This window comes from Lygodium microphyllum, chromosome 3 (assembly GCF_053477565.2).
Source record: "Lygodium microphyllum isolate KBCC chromosome 3, Lygodium_microphyllum_v1.1.10, whole genome shotgun sequence".
NCBI lineage: Eukaryota > Viridiplantae > Streptophyta > Polypodiopsida > Schizaeales > Lygodiaceae > Lygodium > Lygodium microphyllum.
This window is the reverse complement of record NC_141137.1, coordinates 42,865,961-42,893,674: the sequence shown is the minus strand read 5'-3', so window position 1 is coordinate 42,893,674 and position 27,714 is coordinate 42,865,961. Positions and strand designations below refer to the sequence as shown.

The window sequence follows — 27,714 nt, the reverse complement described above, 5'->3', positions numbered from 1 at the left end:
ATGGGCAGCGGCTTCTTCTTCCTTGTTGCTTCGTCCTCCGTGTTCTTCGCCTCCTTCCTGGTCTTGCTCTTGCTTAGCTACTTGGGCATGCTTAATGACAGCATTACTATTGACGATCACAACATATGGGCTCGTGGTAGGCCGTCTCAGTACAGGTCTACTGCCTCTGCCTGCGGAAGCAGCTGCCACACGCGGCGTCTCCAAACAAGCTCGCGCTTACTCGGTTTAAGCAACAAACTTTGCCCCTGCCTCGTCTCGCTATCGGAGATGATACGGCAGATCCCTTCTTCATATATCAATGGTGTATCATGTACCCCAAAATCAACCTCTAAGGTTGTTTAGTTGCTGTTTGCCATATAAGTGGTGGACAAGTTTTAATTCCGTCCACTTTTTGGACTGCAAATTACCTTTTGACACATCTGGCATGTATCTGGACGTGTTTGAACTTGCCTTTAAAAGACCCATACCTACTGAATGGACAATTTTTTCTAATTTAGTTTGCATAGTTGAGCAACAACAACATTGGTAGAGACCAATTGTTATTGGTGGTGCGCTGACATTTTTGCATGATAGTATGCTCCACGTTGTGAATAACTATATGATGTCTCTGATGGATGGAAGTAATGATATCCACTGAGCAGACATTTACTTTTAAGTGGAATCGAACGAGATGATTATATTCACAAACTCTAGGCTAATTATTCCATTTGATCTGCTAATGGCTAGGGCTAATATAAGCCATAATATTGTAGTAGGCACAACTTTTGTGAACATGTAAACTACATGTGGTGTGCTTGCAAAAGTAAAAGAAGTGTGACAAGATTCCATTTAATGATTTAATCTCTTGGACTACACTAATCAATGGATACATTGAGCACAAAGAAAGTGAAACTTACAACAATATAGGAGTAACTGAGAAGGGGCAATAAGTATATATTCATACATATACATTCGTAAGCATATAGATGATAGTGGGATAGTGTGTCATGAATAGGCTAGCTATCTCCATGTTGCTCAAAGGGTTGTGAAGGAGGGGAGAAATTCTAGAACATATTAAAATATATGCCTCTAAGCAGAGAAGGTTGTGAAGGTCAAACAATATAATCCTTGTCTCAATGATCTCATTAATTATGGTTACCCTTGAAAGGTTGAGAAAATTTCTACAAGCTTTTGAGTGTATAGGACCTACTACAATCTTAGACTAAAGTAAAAAATCTAAAGCTCTTAAGTATGTATTAAATGCTTAACAGTCAAAAAGGTAGAGAAGAGGATGTTTTGCCTATTGTAGTGGCATGAGAAGTAGAAGAAGTGTTTCATGGCAACAACAACAATTGCAGGAGTTATGGTTATTAGGAATGGTGAAGAGTAATGGAGGTTTCAAAACTAGATCCATGAGAACAATATGTTAACAAGGTTTATGATGTGGAAATTAGGGATGCTTGCATGTGAACTACACGAGCATGTCTAGTGCAATCATTTTGCAATTGCAAGCCTAAAAACCATACAATTCTTTTGCTAAAATTGGCGGTACAAACATTTATTGTAGCTTGTGTAAGAACAAGTAGCTATTGCTCATGAATTAGCAAACTAATAAGAGGGAAGCTTAGGAAAATATGAAAGGTCCACAAATGTATTATGCCTAAGTCAAATGTTGATGCTATCATAAATAAAATTTGGAGATTCAATATAGTTTAATAGGGTTGGTAATATTGAAGTAGAAAAGCCCCCAAAGATGTTGTAGGTTTTTTTGTTTGCTTTGTAATGTTTTTCATTTAATGGCGAAGATTTGCAAAAGCTCTTATCTACTATTTAAGTATAATGTCCAGACTTCCATATTCATTCATGTTACCTTTTTAAAGGAGTAATAAATGAGATAAAGAATGAATAGTAGTTGTACTAGCAATGAAGTACCAGCAATGCAAGAGGGAAGGTTCTAGTCTCTAGAGAACCACCTGCAAGTCTTTGGAACTATTGGGCTATGATAATAGATTTATTCAAATATATAGTAGGGTTCTTCTGAGGTAGAATCAATGTGTGTTGGGCTCGAAGTTGCAATTAAAATTATTGCAACATTAAGGTTGCATTAGTAGTGACCATGATTATTTACTATAATAGGGAATCTATAGTACAGACTATCAATCTTTCTATATCATACTTTTGGAAAAACACGAGTTGAAGAGTAAATGGTAGTTGTAATAGTAATATATTACTATAAGTATTATATATGTGATGTAGCTGAATGCCATGAAAATAGTAAAGAAGGAAAAAGCCAAGAGAAATAGAACAAAAACTTTGATGGCCATAGCAAATGAGTTGTAGGAGAATGCTAGTAAGATGATAAGATGTGAAGTATGAAAATGATGCAATAGGTGTAGTGTAGGTAAAGTGAAGTGTGATTCATGTCATAATTGGTAGATGAGAATGTTTAAAGCATAGTGTGTATATCATGAATTGAGACTTAAATGTTTGAGTCAAAGTTGTTACTTTGGCAATTTTGTTATAGGAATTGTTCTTGATTTTTCAAGCCTTTGGATTATGTTTAATTGATATAATTAATTGCTAAGAACTAGATAGTGTAAGATCGATGTAGATATCAACGGTTGATGCTCTTAGGCTTTTATAGGATACATAGCCTTGCTATAGATCGATAGTTTGCTTCACTTGATCATCTGACCCTGTGTCAACATCCGTTCTTTCAGCCTTAACTCTACCAGCCACATCCACTCGAGCAGCAGCCTCTAGTTTTCTATAGATTGATAGTTTGCTTTTGGCCGTGAAGAGTCTGTCGCAAGTAGGTTCATGAACTATTGCATGTGAATTTCAATGATTTGAACTGAACCTCTAGTCCTTGTGCCACTAGAAAGCTCATACTTATTTGAAAGCCATTGGGGTCCATGATTATAGTACCACTTCACCTACATGTCGGATCTAGATGGAATTATACATATCAATCATGCACTCTCTCAATTCAAGTTTACTCACAGTCTATCACCCCATAAAATTTCCTACCATCCTATCTTACTCTCTTGATTTGCCATGAATACAAATTCATAGCCCATTAAGCAAGAGGACAACTCAAAAATATTAGTCTGTTCAAGACAACTCACCTCATGTAGTCCAGAAATATGTGTGAGGCTCCAAGCTCCAAACACTCTACTAATGGACATTGGGACAAGCTCCACACTTCTCGCCTCCATCACTTGTTCCTCCAAGGTCCCATGAGTTCGCCTCCTCTCTCTCTCTCTCTCTCTCTCTCTCTCTCTCTCTCTCTCTCTCTCCCCCCTAGACCCCATGTAGCTCTTTGTCTTTGCAACACAAATTCTACCTTTCCACCCCGCAAACGAGGAAGATCCCAAGAAGGTGAGGGAAAGTGATAGAGTAATGCATCAAAGATTGAGAGCAAGCTCACAAGCTCTCTTATCTCTCAAAAATTCTATAAGTGTGAGCATGCTACACATAGATGGAAGCATAGATAGCGGAGAAGAAAAAGATAAGCTTGCTTTGCACTAGTAATAAGAATGATTTACAATAAGGTTTCCCACCGTATATATGTGGCCTTTGAATTTAAACTTGGGCTTGACCTCTTATCTCAAGGTGCCCACCACCCATAATCTGTTGATGCTTGCTCTTCAAGCTAGTGTCTTGTTTATTTGTCCAAACTCACTCACTCACATGCCATTAAATGTTGAGTGTCTCGTCTATTTGCATGGGAGTAAGTCAAGAAACTTGTGCTTTTATGTTATTTTAGTCTTTTTTTCAGCTTGACGAGTGCTCTTCTTCCGAGCTTTGAATTTTCACCAACTAGATATAGTCATTAGTTCATGCTATCACCCTTGAATGATCCTCGACTTTTGCATCTCTTTCTTTTTTAAACTTTGGCTTACCTCAATGCACTCTAGTAACTTGTTGTCTTTCGATTCTTGTGGCTTCTTTACAAAAAGGTTAACATTATCTTCTAGGGGTCACTTAGCATTGGTAAAAGTGCTTGCATGGGAAGGTAAGAGGTTACTTGCTATTGAAGGAAAGGGTGGTTGTTGATTATGCTTCTAGGTCTTCAAGATACATGCAAGTAAAAGTTATGCGGTAGCGGGGTATCAATGGGTGGATGTCAATTGGGAGAATCAAGATTGGTCCTCAAGATGGAACTAGGTTGGGAGAATCAAGATTCCTTAGGTCCTCATCCAAAACTTGAGGACCAATCAATGAGAAGTTTTGGTACAAGGAGGTGATATTCAAGGAGACAGGTTTGCTAGTTCCTTGGGATGTCTTTCCCTTCAAGATTGTGAATGAATATGAGGGAAAGTGGACGGAAGTGGGAGAAGTGAAAGTTCTCATTTTTTTGGGTAATAATACATAACTACTCTCTACCTCTCCTTTGATGTTGGGCTGGCAGGAGTAGGGGTCTCATGGATTTTTCCAAGAAAGCTTTACTCATCATGTATCCCTTAACAGATCAGCATGTAATCATTGTTGTTGAAGGCAAGAACGGGTGGTTATAACTAGTGAACCAAATCTCATTTATATCCTCTAGAAGATTCAAGTAAGAAGGCAATTAGCATATTAGTTCCGAGTATGAACCTAGATATGCTAGAGCCGAGCCATGGTATATCCATCTATGCCTACATTATATCAAAAAACAAGGGATATAGACTCTCTTCCTCTACTACTCTCTTTTGAATTAGCAACAATATCAAGAGCTTCAGATAATTATAGGTTGCCAAAATCTAGGACTTGGAAATTTGGAAATATACCTATAAAGTTTTTTAATGAGGGAGCCACATCCCACCCTTGAAACTTGAGGCTGTCCTCAGGGTTTCTAGCTTTTATATTGAATATCAAGGGAAAGTGATATTTCCCATGTAGTTCAAGGTTGTAGTCAATTCCATGCCTTTGTGATGGGTAGGGTAGGTACACAGGATCTCATGGTTCTTCAAGTAATGCCCCATAGAAGGTCATCCAAGCCTCATCACTTTCCTCGAATATAGCATGTCTGTTTGTGAATCAAAACCAAGCAATAGTCTAGGTTTTTCAAATACCTTGTTTTACTAACATCATGTTTCTTCTCCTCTAAGATAGTTTGGGTCTTGCAACTTTGGTCTAACCATCTCCTGTCTAGCACAGCTCCAATCTCAATCGCTTGCCTCATGTGACATTCACTGACATTACCTACTTGAGCTTGGCTATCCTATTGATGATGTAGGTTATCGGTGCGTCCCAAGTCTCCGCTCTTTCTCCTAGTGTATGTTGGCCTCTTAGGGCTCCCTTAGAAAGGTCAAATGATGTAGGTTATCAGTGGGTCCCAAGTCTTTGCTCTTTCTCCTAGTGTATGTTGGCCTCTTAGGGCTCCCTTAGAAAGGTCACCTTAGGCACTTGTTGTTGTTCAGCCCTTAGCATTAGTTCTATCTCACTCAATTGTTTTTTCCTTCGTTGCTTTGAGTATCTATGAGTACTTGAAGAGGTTGATTTCTCAAGTTAGTGCTTGGGCTATTATTGTATTTGGGATGGTTTAGGAACATTGTCCACATCCCAATCCACTAGCAACAATAGGAGAGCAGGCTTCTCACGAATCACAAAGCTCAGTCTTACAAATAGCTCCCTTATGAGGCCTTCTTGTTCAAGTTGCTGAACCACTTCATCTTGAGTGGGCTCATATTCTAGAAGTTGTGGAAGTGTCACCAAGGTGTTCTGCATGCCTTCTCTAGCCAACTATAGATTTCTCTTTAATTTCTCCATTGAGTCCTCCTCTCTTGGGTTGAAGACCTCAATGAGGTTCTTCATAAAGCTCTTTTGTTGGATTTTCATCATTTTCTCAGCTAGCTAGGCTCTATCATTTGCCATATTTCTATCATGCTTTTCCTTCACCAATTTGCGAGCAATATCTTGCATGGGTCCTAAGCTTTCTATCTCCTAATGATCAATCCTTTTCCAAACTTTCTCTAGCCCTTGCTTTGGCTGCTTCATTAGAGCTTCTATAACGGAAACATGCTCTTCCTTGCTTTGTTGAAGTTGTTTCTTCTAATTGGTGAGCGTGGCTATGATCTTCTTAAGGTCCTCCTACCCTTTGGTGGCTTCCTCCCATTGCTCAACCAGCTTGAGTGTTCTTTCTTTTAGCTACTCTACTTCTTCCTTGTCCTGTTGTTGCAGTTGCACAATTTTTTGATCTTGCTCTTTCAACCCCCATGCAAGTTCAGCCACGTTTTAAGTGGTTTTCTCCTATTGTGCTTCAACCTTCTCCCTACTTTTCTTCTATTGTTTATGTTGTGCTATTAGTTACTCATACTTGTCATCATTCATAACTCTCCTAGCCAAGCTGGCTAGCTTTGTTTTGAGGCTGTAGATGTCCTTGGTATACTAGCAGTGCAATGTTGCATATGCCACCTTCTCTTTCTCCAAGGTGAGTACTACTTGCTTCCTTTCCTATTGTTCTTTCAATGTCTTAAGGAGCGTGTCAAAGTCTTGTCACTTTCCCTAAGTGATGAGAGAAATCTAGGATGATGTCTCCTCTAGATGCAATACCTTCTCTGTTCTTCTTTCATATTGTACTTCGTCTATTGCATGCCTTTTTGATTTTGTGAGGGTAGTTCATACTGGTGGAATGTCGGACAAGATTGAGTAGAGTGCTTCTACCCAGCACCAGCCTTCATTTGAGATTTGTTTGTCCCTCTTTGATCTAGAAAGTGGTGGAAATGATAATGGTGCAATTAGTAGTTGGGTTCTCTCTATTACTTGAGAAGGATGTGGTGGTGGTGATGGCAAAAGATGGATAGGTGCTTCCTCTTATCTTCTACTAGCTTGTACCCTTCTGCACTTACTATAATTTTAGCCTTGCTTAATGGTTTCTCTTCTCTTCTACATGTCTCTTCTATGGAGTTTGGTATGGCTAGGTGATACTTCTCTTCATCTTCCTTATCTTTGGCTTGCCATTTTGCCTCAGCCTTTTTGAACTCCTCCATGGCAGTCTCTAGCGCGCCTTGTTCTCCTAATGGAGTCTTCTTTTGTTCACAATGCTTCTTATCCGCATTATTCTTCTTTCCATCTTTTCTAGAGTCCCTTTCCTTGCTCTTCTTCTTGATCATCCTTTTGTGGCTCCTCTTCAATTCTGGCTTTCTCTTCTTTCTACTTTTTTTATGGCTTCTAACTCCACTTGTTAGACCTCTTCTACTCTTTTTCTTCTCTCTTCCTCTATCTTTCTTTCTCTTTGTGTTTGTATTCTCTACCTTTTCTTAGTAAGAGTGGCTTGGGGTCCATCCTATTTTTGTGTCTGCTCTTGTTATCCCTAGTCACTAGATCGTGTCTTGCTTTTGGTGTCCTATGCTCCTCCTGGGAACCTATCACTACTTCTCTAGGGATGTTGGAATAATTCAGTGCTTTTTCAATAAGGGTTGTTAGTATTCCCCGAAGGTAACCATAGCTACTTTCCTAATGGCCTTCCCCTAGTAGATTTATGACTTTTGACTTTGACTTCCTCAAAGCCCACAAGCTCTATGAGTAGTATAGCTACTGCATGGATGGTGCTTCTTGTATAATCATTCAGGTGGTCTACATCCTTCAAGTCTCTTGAAACCAAATCCTTGAACATGGTGAGGTGGATCCTATTCATGGTAGCATTGTCCCAAGCACTAGAGAACAACATGTAGATGAACTTGAATTGCAGTTACAAGTCACGGTCTCGTATGGCCCCAAACTTAATTCCATCATTGCCCATCTGTTGTTTTGTGAAATTAAACTAGGCGACTACATCTTTCTTTGTCTTTGGTTTGAAAGGGCATTGTGGCGATCCTAGGGCCCTATGCACTAAGCCTTATGAAAGTGGAATCTTCACCATTTGCATCCCTTCAGCTGTCTGCACCATGATGGTCCATGTTTTTCTTTTCCATCTTAATTTGTTAGGAACTTGGTGCACTTTGGGTGGTTGACCTTGCCTCCAAATATTTCCACATCTTTTGTTAGGGAGCATAATTCCACCAATTCCTTTGCCTTTTGTTCATCATCCACCACATGTCTGAGATTTTGTATTTGCCTATACCTCAAGTCTCCATTTCACATGATGTCTACACTCATATTTTCCTTTGCCTACTTTGCATCGGTGAAAGGGATTTGGGGCTTTCCATGTCCCTCATAGACCACCTTGTCACATCGACTCTAGCCATTTTTGGTATGACTCTAAGAAATGGAAAAAATCATGGTTAAGAGAGATTTGAACTATTATACATAGCCTTACACCTTTTTCTTGTCATAATATAATAATTTTTAATAGATCTATGGACTGTTTGAATTTGAGATGATTGCATTTGCATTTGAACACTCCCCTCTCTCGAGAAAATTAGCAATGCTTCTTAGTTTGTAGGGGTGAGAATGGTAGGGCAATGGAACATTGAATGCACTAGGTTATTATCAACTCACCAGAAGAAATGAAAAAAAAAAAGGAAATCAATTTTGTACAAGTGTTTCACCACATGAGCATGCTTAAGGCTCATGGAGTATGGTCTTTGCTTCACATGCAATATTGTATCATGCATTGTACAGATGTTGTGGGTTATTGTGCTTGGATTGATATCTTTTAGCTCCTCAATGGACCATGAGAAAACATCAAAAAAATCTTTTAGGAGACTACTGAAGTTAACCTCCTCATCCATGGTTAGGTCATTTGCTATGAACACTAGCCCATGTTTTTCACCTTTGCTAGCCAAGTTGACCTCCTTAAACTGGCAGGTCCTTCGATGGGCTTGCTCGTTTGATTTGTCTCTTTTCTCCTAGTGATATCAATATTCTATCGCCCTTTCTAAACTTTGTGAATCATTTGGGTAGAATCTTTTACCTTTTGGTATCAAACTCTTTAGATTTTTTCCTTGCTTTCTCCTTAGTTCATAATTCCTTTGTAACTTGGCATGTAATTTTCAGTTTGTATCATGCAAATTGATAAAAATAAAGTCTATGAGGCCCTTCAGCTTGGACTACAGGTGTTCTTTGATAGTTTACATGTTATGTCACATTGGTTTATGAAGTTCATTAGCTTGGATTTTGCAGCACATTTTTTGGGCCTGCACACCTGTGGAAGATGGAGGGAGAGTTGAAGACTATGGTGAATGATCCAAAGCATGCAAACACAAAGCAAACTGAAGATAAAGAGGAGATACAAACAAAGAAGGTAAGAGACCTTTTTGCCCCATCCATTTGGTATCACAAAAATGAGTTGTATGACAGTCCATGAAAAGGAAAAACAGAGATAAAGTATTCAACCTGCTCTTATGAGCTTCTTCTTCCATTCTCTTACCATATTCATGTACCATTGAATCCCTTCTTGTGCCCAAGTACTTGAGTGACTTTGGGGCAAGTCAAGAGGTGATTTTTTCCAATGTATGGGCTGAATCGGCTCTCCCAAAACTATCATAAATAGGGCAGCCATTAAAACTCATTAATTTGAAGGGGTTTCTTGAAATCTAATCACTTCCTTGTGTAGACAATGCTCCCGAAACAATAGGGCATTGGTTGAGATTGTAATGAGGTACTTTCCCATGAGTTTGTATACATTTATGAGTCAAGTTTGAGGGCTGGAAATTACTATTTTAATGCAGGGATGAAGTACATTTGTGGTTCTATTGATGCATTTTTATCATCCTTTGGACTCTATGTCAGTTGTAATGAGTTCTATCTCTCTATATCTTGTATCTTGAAGTCTCAATACATGTATCTTCATGAAATGGAGGGCATTAGAGCTTGAATTTGTTGTAGGAAATGGAACAAAATCTAACATAGATCTATGCATGAACCTTAAGGTTATTGATGTAATTGGATCCAAGTTTATTATGATAAACTTGTGTGACACGACTATGTAAGATATTGGTTACTCTATCTCATCTACTCTCTCCATAACCCGAGAATCCATCAAGCCCCAATCTTTTTCCTATCTTCCCTTTGAATTTCTCACTCCTCTTCTGCTCTAAACCTCGATGGTAGAACTTCCACCCCCAACATGACGACAGTGGTGAACCCAACGTGAAGGTCGGCTGCAAAAGAGAAAGCACAATGGGAGAATCATTAGGTTCGGGAGGAGATGCCTTGCAGTAGTTGGTTCGTCTAATGCAAGAGAACCAATAATAACAATTGCAATTTCGGCAGTAGATGCAACTACAGTAACAACAGAGGCAAGATGAAGAGCGGAGTGATGCTGCTGCCATTAAAGATCTGGAGGCAGTTGGGCAGGAGCTCAAGCAATTTAATGGGAAAAATGTGTCCTCTTTTATCTGCCTCTATACTAACAAGATGGTCTTCTTTGGGGTCCCTCATCATGCTTGGAGCTGATACTTTGCTCATTTGGCCGTGCATGGCCTCCAATTATTTCTTGAAGATTCTAGCCTCATGGCGAAGAAAATCTTCACTAAATGGGTTTAAAGGCCCAATAAGGGACTAGCTGCCATTGCTCTTCACCGCGAATTTGAAAGCAAATTTTCTCAGCTCTATCCTGATGATCAGTAGAGTATGGAGAGCCAAAAGATTGAATTGTTTCTGAAGGCTGTGGATTCTCTTCTTCAAGAGAAGCTGACTGATCGGCTTGAAGATCCTGACTCGGAGACAGGATTGAAGACTACTTGGGGTGATGTCACTGAAGCAGTTAATATGATTTCTCGAAGAGAGCAGATACATCTAAGGTGGGGTTCTACCTGTGCACCATCTGAGTCCATAAAAGATTCTGTTCCTGTATCTTGACCTCCTGTTTCTATGGACGAGAAACCAAGAAATCCTGTTGTTCCACCTCCAAAGAAGAATGTCATGGATGAGCTGATCAAGAGCATGCGGGATCTCCATCTTAATCTAACAGCGATTAATTCCAAGGTGGAAAGGCTTGATGTGAAAGTAGAAGAAAGAGGACAGACAGCTTCCCAAAGGCCCATACGAGAAGGCTTCAAAAGATGATGTATCTGGTGTGACAGCCTATAGCATGACAAGAGGGAGTGCAATGCATTCCATGAAGCTGAGGCACAAATATTGGTCTTTTGGAAGGATGGTAACCAAATTTTGGTAACAGTGGCACGAAGAAAAGACTGGAGGATTTGGCAATAAGAACAACCTACACAGCTATTGATGTAGCTACCTATGGGCTACAAATTGAGCCAACCAATGAGATTGTTAAAGCATGTAAAGCTAATGTAAAATCTAAAGTGTGGATGCAGGCCTTAGATAGCATGGAGCGAGGCAAGGCATCCAAAGATGATTTGACTACTGCCAGTCAATGCATCCGAGGAAGAACCGGATGGACCAAGCCGGTTGATTCATTTTCAAGGTTGGCTGAAATCAATAATCAAAAAGCTGTGGTAGAAGAAAAGAGAAGAGGATGTTGCCGGTCCCTCCTCTTCAGGGCCAACCAAATGTGTGACAAGAAGTAAATCGGATCAGTAGAAGGCTGCTGAAAATCCACCACCACTGCTAGAGCATGTCATGGAAGATGCCCCACAAGCAAAGAAGACGGAAGGAAAGAGAAAATGCAAACATCCCGGTGTCGTCGCGTTAAGAGTTGAAGGTCTACCACCGGGGCTTTTAGTGCAGAAGAAGAGTTTAGGATTCAAGATTCGGGAAGTGAAAAAAGATTGGGGTTTAATAAGATCCGGGACTTAGAAATGATTTAGGTACGGAAGAAGAGTTCAAGCCTTTTCACTTTGTACTTAGCATATATGAACAGAAGGAATAAGTCTTACCTTGATTACATCAAATGCCTCTGGATACATACATAGATTCTCAATTAATTTATGAATGTCAAATGCAAGTTCTAATGGCATTTATTTCAAGTACATAGATGGATTTCAACCCTTTGGATCAAGTATATTGTTGATAGATTCAAATGCATCCAAGATTTGGGCCAAAGATACATGAAATGAATTGAAAAAGTATAATTTTAGCTTCAGCCCTGTTTTAAAACAGAAAATTCCAGCCCATAATCAAGTTCAAAATGAGTGCATAATCTCAAGAAGAAGCACTTCTGATCATTCATGAACAATTTCCTGAAGAAAAGATGTCATTTCCTTCCATTACAACCATAAAAAACCCATGTTTGCTCATAAAAATGGACCATAACAGTGGGCTGCCCTATTTATGACTGGTTATTTCAGCCCATAATAGCCTGTATGTCTTCAATACCCTCACCCTTTACTTGCCCCGAAGTCACTCAAGTACTTGGGTACAAGTCGGGCTTCATTGGATCAAGAATATGGTAGACAAAATGAGAGAAGTCGTGCATAAGAGTAGGCTGAAATACTCTTCTCTCAGATTTCCCTCTTTTATAGATTGTTTCAGCATGCATTTTCGTCAGACCAAAGAGGCAGAGAAGTGGAGCTCTCACCTAGTTTACATCTTCAGTAGTTGGGCCTGTTGATCTTCAGTTTGCATGCTCCATTTCATGCACCATAGCTCCAGCTCTCTCCAGTTTGCCTCAGACAGTGCAGCCCGCATTTTGCGCCGAAAAATGCGGGCTGCTCCCTGCTCAGTCCCTGGTCACTTTTTGACCAGCCTAGGTCACTTGGTGGTCACTTTAGTTTGTTACTCTAGGTCCCATGTAGACCTAGTGGACTTTTGGCAGTTTTTGACATCTTTCTTGGGTTCTGACCATATTTTTGTACCTGAATTAATGTGATTTATCCTGCAGACTGTCAATTTCTTCCAGATGTAGGTTCCCATAGACTTATTTTTCATAAGTATACATGGTATAACTTAAAATTATATGCTAAATACAAAAGAACTTGTGTAACTAAGGTTGTTATTGGATAACAATGTCTGAATTTTGTATGGAAATTTCTTATTTAATTTCCAGTGAAGCTCTTCTGTGTTCATAAGAATCCCATGATTTATATTATGAATAGTAAAATCTTTGACATTCACCGCCTCCTAACCTGCACATCCTCCGGCATGTGCCATTTCATAAGATTACAGGTCAAGGAGGGTCTTCTTCTTCATCTTCATTCTCTAAGTCTTTTTCTTCCTGCATGTCTTCAAGTAAAGGGCTTATTTCTAAGTCATCAAGTTCATAAGTTGAAGATTCTCTTTGTTTGAAGAGTTTGATTCGTTTCCCAGCTATTGGGATCTTTATCATGGTCCCATCCATTTCAGCCAAAAGAGTAAGTAGAATTATTATGTACTACCTTTACAACATATGGTCCAAACCATCGCTTGGCTAACTTCCTATGAGCACTATATTGATTGTCTAGACTGGTATCATAGACAAGAACCCAGTCATTCTCTTGAATAGCTCTTGGACGGAGTCGATGATGCTTGTCAAACCTCTTCTTATTCTTTAATCTTGCTGTTTTTAGACTTTCAATGGTTGTTTTAACATCTTCTGGCCTTCTTTCAAGTTGCCTTATGCGTAAAGTCAGCAATTCTTCTCTATTCATGCCTTCATCCTAAGGCAAGATACTCCATGTGACAATGGATTCCTCAATAGGCATAATGGGTGGCTGTCCATACATGAGTTCAGCTGGCATATATCCTGTCACTGCACTATGGGTGGTTCTATCAGCCCATAATGCGAATGGTAGCATTTTAGGCCATTCCCTCAACTTTCCTTTGCATGATTTTGCTAAAGCTTTAAGAATTGGTTGATGGCCCCTTTCACTCTTACCATTGCCTTCAAGATTGTAGGCTGAAGTAAGAGATAGATTAATTTCCAATTGAGCAAAGAAATGGCAAGCCTCATCGGCATCCAATTCCCCTCTATCAGCAGTTACTTTAGCAACACATCCATACCTACAAAATACTTCTTCAGGTAAAAATCTACAAACAACATGAGTGGACTTTGTTGTCAAGGCCTTTTCTTCCACTTGATTTGTGAGATCTTCTCTAGAAAGTACTAGATATCTCATGTTTCAAATTCTTGTAGGCATGGCTACTAAATCAATAACCCATTTATAGTGAATGGATAAAGGATAGGTAGGCTGGAGCGCATCTCTATGCTTTACCATAGAATACATTTGACAGACATGACAAGACTCAACAAAATGCTCAATGTCTTTATACATGTTTTGCCACCAAAATTTCTCTTTTATTTTGGCAAAAGTGCCCCATATGCCTCTATGACCAGCCAATAGGCTTTCATGGAATTCTTGCATGACCTGTCTTTGTCTTTTTATCTCCTAAGACAGGAACATGCGCCCTTTCTTTCTTTTTTGCATGCCTCAAAAGGTAACCATCTTTAAGAAAAAAACCATAGGCTTTTCTCTTAATTCTCTTGAACTCTTCATTAGTCCAATCTTCCTTCTTTGTCATAGTGCTCAAAAATTGGCCAATTTTTAGCCAATCATCTGCATAATATTCTTCTTTGAAGTGACCATGACAAAACATTGATTATGCTGTTTACTAGCTGTCCATTGTCTTTTTTTAGTTGTTTCATCCTTCCTTGCTGATGAAAAATTTGTTTTAGCAGTTGAACCTGTCGTACTTGCTGTAATTTTTGTTGTACCTGCATTTTTGAGTGCTGAATCAATATTAGATTCAGCTATACTTGCTATTTTCTGATTTGTACCTGCATTAACAGCATCATTTATAAACTCTGATTCTTCTTCATCCATCATTTTTTCATTATCCATATATTTGGCAGGTGAAAGCATGTCAGCAACTGGATTATCTCTACCTGCAATATGTTTCAAATCAAGATTTAAGGATTTAATATAGGCTATCCATCTTAGTATGGCTATGTTAGGAGTGGAATAGTTGGCAATCATGCCCAAGAGTGGAAGGCAATCTGTCTCAACTATAACATGTGCGCCCATGAAGTACTCCCTGTCACATTTTAATGTAGTTACTACTTCCCAAAGCTCTCTTTTAATTTGAGCATATCTTCTTTGTCGTTCATTAAGAACCTTTGCTCTAAAGCAGATTACATATCTGTTGTCTTCAAGGTCATCTTGACCAACTGCCCATCCTATTCCGATAGGACTTGTGTACACTGTGAGTATAATGGGCTGTCCATTAGAGTAGTTAGCCCTATTTAAAGTGGGGGCTCAAATTAGCATTTTCTTGAGTTTTCGAATAGCCTGAGTGTGTTCTTTTGTCCATAGAAACCTTTGGCCCTTTCTTAGAAGCTGATAAAGACTTTCAGTAACATGGGAAAAATGTGGAATCCAAATAAGGTAGAAGACACATGCACCAAGAAATCTTCTCACCTCTGAAACATTTGTACATTCTTCTTGCATTTTTTCGATTGCATCTATTTTGAATGGAGAAGGCTTTCGGTCAAATGGACCACACATATGTCCAACCACAAGGACTTCTTCGACTCCAAAAACAGATTTAGCTCCTGAAAGAGTAAGATGGACTTCTTCTAATTTAGACAAGATTTGAGCACAATCATTAATATGATCAAAGAAAAACTTTCGACATCCAAGTTCATTGAGTTCTTCATTTTTCTCATGAACTTCACATCCTTTGATTGGAACATCGTTAAGAAAAGGAAGCGTCAATCGAGGAATATAATCTCTCAATACTTTATGCATAGCATTCATCATGTGAGCTACTGAATTCGTAGCCCCTTGAGGTAGAGTACACATGCGGACTAGGCCAAGAGGCGTCTTCATTGTGGTAATGTCACAGCTTTCCAAAGTAAGCTGAAATTGGTCGTAGCCTGAATATAAGTCTCCCATGGAATAGATTGCCCTACCTGCAAAAGCCTCAGCAAACTCATCCACAATGGGTCCTGATCCAACATTTCTAATAGTGACTTTATTGACAAGTTGTAAATCTTGAATGAATCGTAAAGATCCATTCTTCTTGGGTACAGTAAATCATCGGTTGGAATATGGAGCTGAGGATGACTCCAATATTCGCATTTTTATCTTTTCATATAAAAGTTCCAATAACTTAGGCAAATGAGCCCTTGGAACCAGAATTGGTTTAAGATTCCAAGGAACATGTGGGACCATAAAAATTACCATTGGTGCCACAATGCTTGGATCCACACAGCCAATTTCATGTGGCTGAAATGAAAAGTCTTTACCATGGTTCTTTAACATCTGCATGAAGATTTGCTTTTCAGTCGACAAGAGAAAAGAGTCTTCACCAATTTTCAGCTTTTGTAGACTTTCTGGTATAAATTGGTGACCGATATCTTTAGGATCACGAAGGCTTGGTTGTTTGGATACCCTTTCTTCCAGTCCTTTGCTTTCAGGTGGTAGAGGAGTAGCTACCGGCTTGACCTTCTTATCAATTGTTTTATACTTTGTTTCTACTCTTGCTTCATCCTTGGCTGTCCAAAAGCTTCATAATCTGCAAATTCTTGAATTATGTCATACATATCCAATGTACATACCTGTATGGACTGATTTTCAGCTTGATTTTCTGCATGAACGGCTGTATAAAATTCAGCCATTGTATCATTATAATTTAGCCCATAAAATAGTCCTGAAATTTCTTCATCTTTAGGTAAAACATCAATTTTCTTCAACTCTTGCTCCATATGACTTAAATACTTTCTTTCAGCCTTGTTCATGGCTGAAACTTGTTTATAACAGCCCACACCATTGGCTGAAAAAACCTGCAAATCCACTTTTGACCTTGCCTCCTTTATATGTGGAGCCAATTCTTTGTGACATGATGCACTGCCATAGCCTCTACTTATAGCAGCGCTACCCGAAAACCCTTAAATTCTCGGGCATTAGGAGGAACAAGATGATCTCTCAATCAATCCCTATTCCGATGGTGATTAACACAGACAGTTAGGAATTAAACAGCTTTATCATTATCCTTGCTTCTTATCTGAGCATATGATGAACCATCATCAAGAGCCTTTGTCTCTAAACGAGACTCGAAAATAAATGGTTGTCCAAGAATGATAGGATAACTGTGGGAATCTTGAACAAAGAAATGAAATTCATCTTTTACATTACCAATAGTAACTTGTACATAAGGACACACTGCATAAAGATCGCCAAAAGAGTTATTGGCTGCCTTCATGCGCCATCCTAGGTCCACATCAATGGGCCATCCACCATTCTCATAGAGACTTCTTGACATAACATTAATTTTCGAACCATAGTCTATAAGGGCAATGCATGGAGTTTCTTTTTCACCGATTTTAACAATAGTTTCAGTAGTCGCCCTTGCCCAATGGGTACGCGAATAGTGAATACTAGGAATAAAGTGAGTTTCACTTTCTTCCTGCATGTTGTGAAGAAGAGTCTCTTTCTTATGCATGGGCTGCACTTTAGATTGAGAAGTTCCCACCATTACGGCTTCTTCAGCTTCTACTTCATAAATGTCTTCATCTTTGGCTTCAATGGCTGCAATCAATTCTTTGATTGCCTCCAATCGAATCCCTTGAGTTTTCAGCTTCTCTTCATCCTGCAAATACACATGAAGTACTTGCAAAAAAGCATGTACAGATTCTTCAATTTCCTCACCAACATATTGTCTATTTTGTTTAATTACATCAATTATTACATCATGAAATCCTCGTTTTGCAATACCGAGAATTTTACCTAATGTAAATTCAATTCTACTTCCAAGAATCCTTTCTTCTAGGATCCGTTTAAGATCTGTTGCGGTCTCTATGCCAAACTGCAACTTGTAACTGGGATGTTTGCTTTTTCTTTTTCCTTCTGTCTTCTTTGCTTGAGGGGCATCTTCCATGTCATATTCTGGTGGCGGTGGATTTTCAGCAGCCTTCTGTTGGTCTGGTTTACTTCTTGTTATGCGTTTAGTCGGTCCTGAAGAAGAAGGACCGGAAAACATCTTCTTCTCTTCTTCTCTTTTCTTCTATCATGGCTTCTTGATTATTAATTTCAGTTAACCAGGCAAAAGCTGAAAATGAATCCACAGGCTCAAACCATCCGGTTCTCCCTCGAATACATTGACTGGCAGTGGTTAAATCATCCTTAGTTGCCTTGCCTTGCTCCATGTGTTCCAAGGCCTGCGTCCACACTTTAGATTCTGCATTAGTTTTACATGTTTTAACAATTTCATTAGTTGGCTCAATTTGCAACCCATAAGTTGCAACATCAACAGCTGCATAGGCCGTTCTTGTTGCTCAATCTTCCAGTCTTTTCTTCATGCCACCGTTGCCAAAGTTTGGCTCAAGAGGAAGCCCGGTTTCGGTTGCATGAATTTTACCATCCTTCCAAAAGACTAATTTTTGTGCTTCAGCTTCACGGAATGCACCGCACTCCCTCTTGTCATGCTAAAGGCTATCACACCAAATGCAGCATCTTTTGAAGCCTTCTCCTGCAGGCCTTTCGGCAGTTGACGGACCCCTTTCTTCTACTTTTACATCGCCTTTCTACTTTAGAAGTTATTTCTGTTAAATTAAGATGGAGATCCCACATGCTTTTAATTAGCTCGTCCATGACATCCTTCTTTGAAGAAGGAACATCAGAATTTCTTGATTGCTCGGCCATTGAGACAGGAGGTCGAGAAACTAGAACAGGCTCCTTCATAGATTCAGTTGTTGCAGGGGTTGATCCCCATCTTAGGCGCAATTGCTCTCTTCGAGCAATCATATTAACTGCTTCAGTGACATCACTCCAAGTAGTCTTCAATCTCGACTCAGAGTCCGGGTCTTCAAGTCGGTCAGTCAATTTCTCCTGAAGAGAAGAATCTGCAGCCTTTAAAAATAATTCAATCTTTTGACTTTCCATACCTTGTTGGTCATCAGGATCTAGTTGGGCAAATTTGCTTTCAAATTCTCGATGAAGAGCAGTAGTGGTTAGACCCTTATTGGGCCTTTTGACCCATTCAGTGAAGACTTTCTTTGTCATAAGGCCAAAATCTTCAAGGAAAAATTCTTCTCGAAGAGCCTTCTTGAACACAGTCCATCCAGCATCTTTTTGGAAAAGACCGTGAATTCGGTCCTGGAGACCATGCACAACCAGGCGGGCAAAGTAACGGCTCCAGGCATGTTGAGGCACTCCAAAGAAGACCATCTTGTCAGTGTAGAGGCGGATAAAAGAGGACACATTTTTCCCATTAAATTGCTTGAGCTCATGCCCAACTGCTTCTAAGGCCTTAATGGCAGCAGCATCAATCCGCTCTTCTTCTTGTCTCCGTTGTTGTTGCAATTGCAATTGTTGCTCAAATTGCAGCTGTTGTTGTTGGCTCTCTTGCATTAGACGAACTAACTATTGCAAAGCATCTCCTCCCGAACTTGATGATTCTCCCATTGGACTTCTTCTTCCGCAGCAAACCTTCACGTCGGGTTCACCACTATCATCGCGTTAAGAGTTGAAGGTCTACCACTGGGGCTTTTTGTGCAGAAGAAGAGTTTAGGATTCAAGATTCAGGAAGGGAAAATAGATTGGGGTTTAATAAGATCCAGGATTTAGAAATGATTTAGGTATGGAAGAAGAGTTCAAGCATTTTCACTTTGTACTTAGCATATATGAACGGAAGGAATAAGTCTTACCTTGATTACATCAAATGGCTCTGGATACATACATAGATTCTCAATTCATTTATGAATGTCAAATGCAAGTTCTAATGGCATTTATTTCAAGTACATAGATGGATTTCAACCCTTTGGATCAAGTATATTGTTGATAGATTCAAATGCATCCAAGATTTGGGCCAAAGATACATATAATGAACTGAAAAAGTATAATTTTAGCTTCAGCCCTGTTTTAAAACAGAAAATTTCAGCCCATAATCAAGTTCAAAATGAGTGCATAATCTCAAGAAGAAGCACTTCTGATCATTCATGAACAATGTCCTGAAGAAAAGAGGTCATTTCCTTCCATTACAACCATAAAAAACCCATGTTTGCTCATAAAAATGGACCATAATAGTGGGCTGCCCTGTTTATGACTGGTTATTTCAGCCCATAACAGCTCGTATGTCTTCAATATCCTCACCCTTTACTTGCCCCGAAGTCACTCAAGTACTTGGGTACAAGTCGGGCTTCATTGGACCAAGAATATGGTAGACAAAATGAGAGAAGTCGTGCATAAGAGTAGGCTGAAATACTCTTCTCTCAGATTTCCCTCTTTTATAGATTGTTTCAGCATGCATTTTTGTCAGACCAAAGAGGCAGAGAAGTGGAGCTCTCACTAAGTTTACATCTTCAGTAGTTTGGGCCTGTTGATCTTCAGTTTGCATGCTCCATTTCATGCACCATAGCTCCAGCTCTCTCCAGTTTGCCTCAGACAGTGCAGCCCGCATTTTGCGCTAAAAAATGCGGGCTACTCCCTGCTCTGTCCCTGGTCATTTTTTGACCAGCCTAGGTCACTTGGTGGTCACTTTAGTTTGTTACTCCAGGTCCCATGTGGACCTAGTGGACTTTTGGCAGTTTTTGGCATCTTTCTTGGGTTCTGACCATATTTGATTAATGTGATTTATCCTGCAGACTGTCAATTTCTTCCAGATGTAGGTTCCCATAGACTTATTTTTCATAAGTATACATGGTATAACTTAAAATTATATGCTAAATACAAAAAAACTTGTCTAACTAAGGTGGTTATTGGATAACAATGTCTGAATTTTGTATGCAAATTTCTTATTTAATTTCTAGTGAAGCTCTTCTGTGTTCATAAGAATCCCATGATTTATATTATGAACATTAAACTCTTCGACACCGGCTACAAGCTGCAGTCTCACATAGAGACTGCGACGGATCTCAAGCGGGTCCTAGAAGAAAGGATTCTTGGAAGCAAAATTGAATTTACATTGGGTGAAATTCTCGGAATCGCAAAACGAGGATTTCATGATGTAATAATTGATATAATTAAACGGAAAAGACAATATGTTGGTGAAGAAACAGAAGAATCTATGCATACTTTTTTGCAAGCTCTTCATGTGTATTTGCAGGATGAAGAGAATCTGAATACTCAAGGGATTCAATTGGAGGCAATCAAAGAATTGATTGCAACCATAGAAACCAAAGATGAAGACATCTATGAAGCTGAAATTGAAGAAGCTATTGCAGACAATGTTATGGTGGGGTCTTCTTAATCCCAAGAGTAGCCCATGCATAAGAAAGAAGCTCGTCTTCACAACATGCAAGAAGAGATTGATGCTCGTTTTATTCCAAGTAGTCACTACTCCCGTACCCATTGGGCAAGGGCGACTACCAAAACCATTGTCAAGATCAGAGAAAGAGAGACTCCATGCATTGCCCTTATAGACCATGGTTCAAAGATCAATGTCATGTCAAGAAGTCTCTATGAGAATGGCGGATGGCCCATAGATGCGGACCTAGGATGGCGCATGAGAGCAGCCAATAATTCTTTTGGCGATCTCTATGCGGCATGTCCTTATGTACGGGTTACTATTGGTGATGTAAAAGATGAATTTCATTTCTTTGTTTAAGATTCTTGTAGCTATCCTATCATTCTTGGTCAACCTTTTATTTCTGAGTCTCGTTTGGAGACAAAGGCCCTTTATGATGGTTCATCTTATGCTCAGATAAGAAGTAAGAATAATGACAAAGCTGTCCAATTTCTGACTGTTTGTGTAAATCATCACCGGAATAGAGATCGATTGAGAGATCATCCTGCACCTTCTAATGCCTGAGAATTTAAGGGTTTTTAGGTTGCATTGCTGTAAGTGGAGGCTATGGCAGTGCTTCATGTAATAAAAATTTGCCTCCACATGTAAAGGGGGCTATGTCAAAGGCTGATTTGCAAGTATTTACAGCCAACAGTGTGGGTTGTTATAAACGGTTCTCAGCCATGAATAGGGCTGAAAGAAAGCATTTATGTCATGTGAAACGGGAGCTAAAGCAAGTTGATGTTTTGGCTGAAAATGAAAAAATTTCAAGACTGTTTTATGGGCTGATTTTTAATGATACATTGGCTGAAATATATGCAACTGTTCATGCTGAAAATCAGGCTGAAAATCAGTCCATACAGGTATGCACATTGGATATTTATGACATAATTGAAGATTTTGCTGATCATGAAGCTTTTGGACAACCAAACAAGGATGAGGCAAGAGTAGAAATGAAGTACAAGATAGTTAACAAGAAGGTCAAGCCGGTGGCAACTCCACTACCCCTCGAAAGTGAGGGATTAGCTGAAATAGCATCCAAACAGCCAAGTCTTCGTGACCCCAAAGACATTGGTCACCGATTTACAAATGAAAGCTTACGGGAGCTAAAAAATGGTGAAGACTCTTTTCTCTTGCCAGTTGAAAAGCAATCTTTTATGCAAATATTGAAGAAACATGGAAAAGCTTTTTCATTTCAGCCTCATGAAATTGGCTGTGTAGATCCAAGTGTTGTGGCACCAATGGTGATTTTCACGGTCCCACACATCCCTTGGAATCTTAAACCCATTCCAGTACCAAGGGCTCATTTTCCTAAGTTACTAGAGCTTTTAAATGAAAAGATAAAGATGTGAATATTGGAGCCATCTTCAGCTCCGTATTCTAACCGATGGTTTACCGTGCCTAAGAAGAATGGATCTTTGCGATTCATTCAAGATTTACAGCATGTCAATAAAGTCACTATTAGAAATGTTGGTTTGGGTCCAATTGTTGATGAATTTACTGAGGCTTTTGCAGGTAGAGCAATTTATTCCATGGGTGATTTATATTCGAGCTATGACCAATTTCAGCTTGCTTTGGAAAGCTGAGACATTACCACAATGAAGATGCCTCTTGGTTTAGTCCGCATGTGTACTCTACCCCAAGGAGCTACAAATTCAGTGGCTCACATGATGAATGCCATGCATAAAGTATTGAGAGATTATATTCCCCAACTTACTCTTTCTTTTCTTGATGATGTACCGATCAAAGGATGTGAAATTCATGAGAAGAATGAAGAGCTCAATGAGCTTGGATGCCGCAAGTTTGTTTTCGATCATATTAATGATTGTGCTCAAATCTTGTCTAAACTGGAAGAAGTCCATCTTACTCTTTCAGGAGCTAAATCTGTTTTTGGAGTTGAAGAAGTTCTTGTGGCTGGGCATATGTGTGGCCCATATGGCCGAAAGCCTTCTCCAATCAAGATTGATGCCATCAGCAAAATGCAGGAAATATGCACACTAGCACGACAAGAGTTCACACTCCTGCTTGCATCCCTCTTCTTTTCTCACTCACGAGACACAATTGGAATCAAGAAGCAAGGCCCCTAAGACTCCTCTCACACCTCCCTATATAGTTTTTCATCTACATTCACATACACATTGTGTTTTTCTTTCCCAAAAAGCCTAAGGCTTTTATGCCTTTAGCTTTTCAAAAGGCTAAAGAAGTCAAACATTTTTTAGAAATAAAAATCCCAATCTATGGACCTTGGATCAAATTTTGAAGTGATTGGTCAGTGTGGAACTCTCAACAAGGACAACACCCATGATTTGTGCTAGGTTTTTTGAGTGCTTCTTAGTTGCTCTTAAATTGGTCTATGTTGTAAAGGAAAAAATATAGTGTTTTACTACAATCTTAGGAAAAAATTTGAAGAAATTAAACTAAAGACTATATGATTGTTTTGGAGTGCATGAAGAGGTCTCATTAGAGATCTTTGGGATTATGGATTGATTGGTGTTGAGAAAACACATAGTCTACTACTATTAGTGACATGAATTCACTTATCTACTTTGAATTTGAAGGAGGGTAGAGTTGATTTGTTAAGAGAAAATAGATAGTCTATTAATGTTCATGCAAGGAATTCACTAATCCAATTTGAATTTAAAAGAGAGTATGGCCTTTGGGTAAAATCACTACTGATTCAGGAGACAAAATTTGGCACTTCTACCTATGCCCAGACCATTGTGAGAATTACATTTCAATGGACTCAACTAACTCACTACTCTTAGTAGAAGTATATAGTATTGAAGGATTACAAGGTGATCATCAGGGTTCATGAAAGGTCAATACCCAAACAACGGGTTTAATGGAAGCAAAGAGGAAGATAGATGGGTGCAAAATCAAGAGGAAAGTGATGAATTGAGAGAGATTCCATGTAAATACAAATTCAAAAGAAGAAGGAGAAAATATAAAAAATAGGGACTATCATGAAGTCCCTCTCTCACAATGCTGGGCTAATTCGTCGCCTTGTATTTAACACCATTGTTGTTAGAGTTGATGATCTCTTTCGACCACCTTGCCATGAATGTTGTTTTCGGTCACCAATCACGCCGTCCTATGCCTGATAACCAAATGTACAACCTCATTGATGGGTTTCTAGGTTATAATCACATTTGCATGCATCTTGATGACATGGATAATATAATGTTTATAACTAAGTCGAGTGCTTCTGCTAGCATGGTCATGAATTTCAGTTTGAAGAATGGTCCTCTAGAATTCCAAGGAGCTTCATAACAGAATATCAATCCATATTTGACCTCTTTTATGAGAGTCTTTTTAGATGATGTTGGTGTTTTTGGAAAGAAGGAAAATGTGAAAATGAGAGTGAAAGCTGATATTGAAGTGTGCATAAGAGGGAGAGAAGAGCTCACAAGTACAATAACAAGTCTTGCTTATTAAGTTGCTCATGAAAGTACAACTTGGGTCACTCTCACTCAAAGGTTGATGTAGACCCCTAGGCTATCTATCTAGCCCCAACTTGCATGGGTTAGGGTTTTCCCTTCCCCTTAGGACCATTCACACCTACCTGCCCTTATCCGCTCTTGCATAAGGAGGGTTCATATGCTGATGAACCTGTACTCTCAACACCCCCCCTCAATGCCAAGTGGCATTGGAATACAAAACATAAGAGAATTCCCCCCCTAACCCAAATTAGGATGCCTTTATAGAATAGGCTTACAAGGATGGTTATAGGTAGAAGGGATACAAGAATCAAAAGACTCGATCATCTGTGGATTGGGAGGCAAAATTAGCCTTCAATTCCTTAGGTACATCAAGATGATTAATAAATTTACTGATAATATGTCCTATCTTCTTGCATTGATTACATTTAATCTTTTTTGGGTATTTTTTCCAACAATTGTTTGCAACATGCCCCTTTTTTTTACAAAAATTTACATTTACTGACAACTGTATGCACTAAGACTTGGTCATGGGATGTTAGAGTAGATGTCTGGCTAGTGCTTCCTTCTTTGTGATTCTTTTTTTCTTCATCCAAATAGGATTGGATGGTACTTGCCAAGGTAAGATTGGGAATGTTAGTAAGGGTTGTTACAAGTGTGGGAAAGACCTTTTTGACTGCTTTTAAAAGAATGGCAATAGCATCCTCATCATGGATTGTTGCTTGCACTAAAGAAAGATGTGTCATGAGGCCTTTCATATGAGGAATAAAATTTCCCAAGTCTTCTCCTTCTCTATATTCCAAGCTGAAGAATTTAATCTTAAGGAAAATCTTAGTGTTTTCACCTATAGCACCATAGATCTTTTCAAGCTCATCCCATTTTTCCTTGGCAGTGGAGAGTTGATCAACATGATGAAACAAGGATTCATCTTACTGTAACATGATTATTACTTGAGCATGTTGATCATCCTCCACATCACAAAGATTTGTAGGATCAAGAGCTCTAGTACTTTGAATGAGAGGCCAATAACCTTTCTCCATCATTTTGTACTTAATGAGTACTTGCCACGGGTGAAAATCTCTGCCATCAAATTTACAAATATGAGGATGAAGGTCATAGGAAGGTCTTACTACTTGCTTAGTGCAAGTAGTAGAGACAAACAATTACACAAGTGAATCAAGTTCCAAGATAGATTAGCCTAGACTCATAAACACAATCTTGTGTAAGATCGACAATAACAAGACACTTAACTGAAAGTATAAAGCATCATGACATTGTATTCATTTCATATAAAAGTGATTGTCAAGTACAATGCTTTATAGAATTTGGGTTGTTCCACTCTCCTCACTATGCATATGGGATTCAAGACAGCTCTTCCTAGAGCATACATCATTTGTCTATTTCGTAACACCCCCCCTCAAATGATGAGTCTCTACCCTTGCTGGCTCTTGCCCCCCTTGCATGTATACATGGACCAAGAGACTAGCTCTTTGGTAGCCTAGTCAAGTTAAGGCTTGAAACTTTACATCTTGGTAGGTTTTTTACATCCACTATGGGAAACAAATTCCTTAGAACAATCTATCAGAGTTGGTGATGGTAGCGGAAGTATCTTTTTCTTCTTCTTCATTCATGAATTGGCCTTGGTTGTGGTCATTCTACATATATTGTGCTCTTTTTTTGTGAAAGCACTCATCGGCAATATGGCCAGTCTTACCACAATAATGACATTGCATCCGACTTCTGCTGTCGGTGTTGAATCCTTGACCTCTTCCTTTGCGTCCAATAGCTCCCTTGGTGTGTAGGAGATTTTCCCTTGAGCTGGTCTCTTTTACATCTTTGCTTTTAAATTTTCTTTCTCCATCAAGCAGTGATTGCGCAATATCTTTGAGTGAGAGACTAGGAACATTACTTAGAGTGGACACAAGGTTCTCATATGGATCCTTGCTTATACTTGCAAGTAGTACGACTATTGCTTCATCTCATCAATATTCTTCTTAAGAGTTGCAAATTGGGTTTTTAGGCTCTTAAACTTGTTAATGTGTGTGGTCATAGAAGCACTATATTTGATATCTACTTTATAAAAGTGCATGAGTAATTTTACCTTTGAGTTCCTTGCTTGGGTGCCAAACATTTTGTCAAGTTTCTCCCAAGCAATTCTAGCATTTCTTATGTCAGAGGTATGATGCAGCACATCATCACTTAGTCCCCAGGCAATGATACCTAGTGACTTGTTATTCATCTTCTTTCATTCTTTGGTTTTGAACTAGTCTTCTTCAACGAACTTGTCTTCATCATCTTCAATCTTGCTATCTGCATCATCATCAAACAAGTCCTACAAGTCCTTTCGCTTCAAGTGATACATGGTCTTCTCCTTCCAGGCATGAAATCCTTCACCATTGAATTTAGCTATTTGCTTAAGCTTTTCCATGTTGCTAAACTTCAGTTAATGAGAAAAATATTGTATTTAAATGTGTCAAGAGACACAAGAGAATCAGTGTCAAATTGACACTAGTTGAGTATTAGTAGATACTAGTCATTACTTGATCTGCTTTCTCTCACAAACTCCGTAGATGACTTCTAAGCTTCTTGGGCACTTCCAGAACTCTAATGAACTTCAAAGAGTATTTCTCAGTGATTAAAATCATTGTTGATAACTTCAGTGAGAAGAACCTGTGAAAATTATCAAATTTTTAAAGTTTTGGCTATGGCTTCCTAGATTAGGGTTTAACAAGCGACTGAGTATTCAGTTGGTACAACTCATACAATAAATATTTCTAGGAGTCCTTTTGTGAGAAGTAAGCCTACTTTATGGGCTTCCTTTGCCTTATATCCACAGGATCAATAGCGGCATGTATGAATAGATTTAAGCATACGATAGAGGATGGGGCGTAAACAAGAGAAGGTGTTTTGATTTCTACAATGCTAGAGTTGGGGAGTACTAATGTGATCTACTGAGTTCCAGGATGAAGCATCTTGAGCAGAAAAAGATACCTCCAGAAGGAATCACTTAAAGATATGCCCTATAGAGAGGGATCCAGAAGCTCCAAGGTGGGGAGGTACAGTCTTGGCTCTGGCTACCACAAGGTCCAACTCAGATTTGGAGTTGAAACTAGAGACATGAGCTGAATGTGAGCTAGTTAGAGATCACCAAAGGTGAAGGGAGACTAGAGATTCAGAGTATGAGCGGTGCTATGCCCAACTAGGCTCTGATACCATGTTACAAGATGCGGATCTAGAGCGTGACACAAGCTATGGTGGATGAAAAATGAAGACCAAACTCATAATGACATGGACAAGTAGAGACAAACTATTACACAAGTTA

General features: G+C 39.1%; 1 pseudogene; it reads left to right on the top strand.

The window, feature by feature from the left end:
• On the top strand, positions 1 to 27,513 carry LOC148038271 (uncharacterized; annotated as a pseudogene).
• The last annotated feature ends 201 nt before the right edge of the window (positions 27,514 to 27,714 follow it).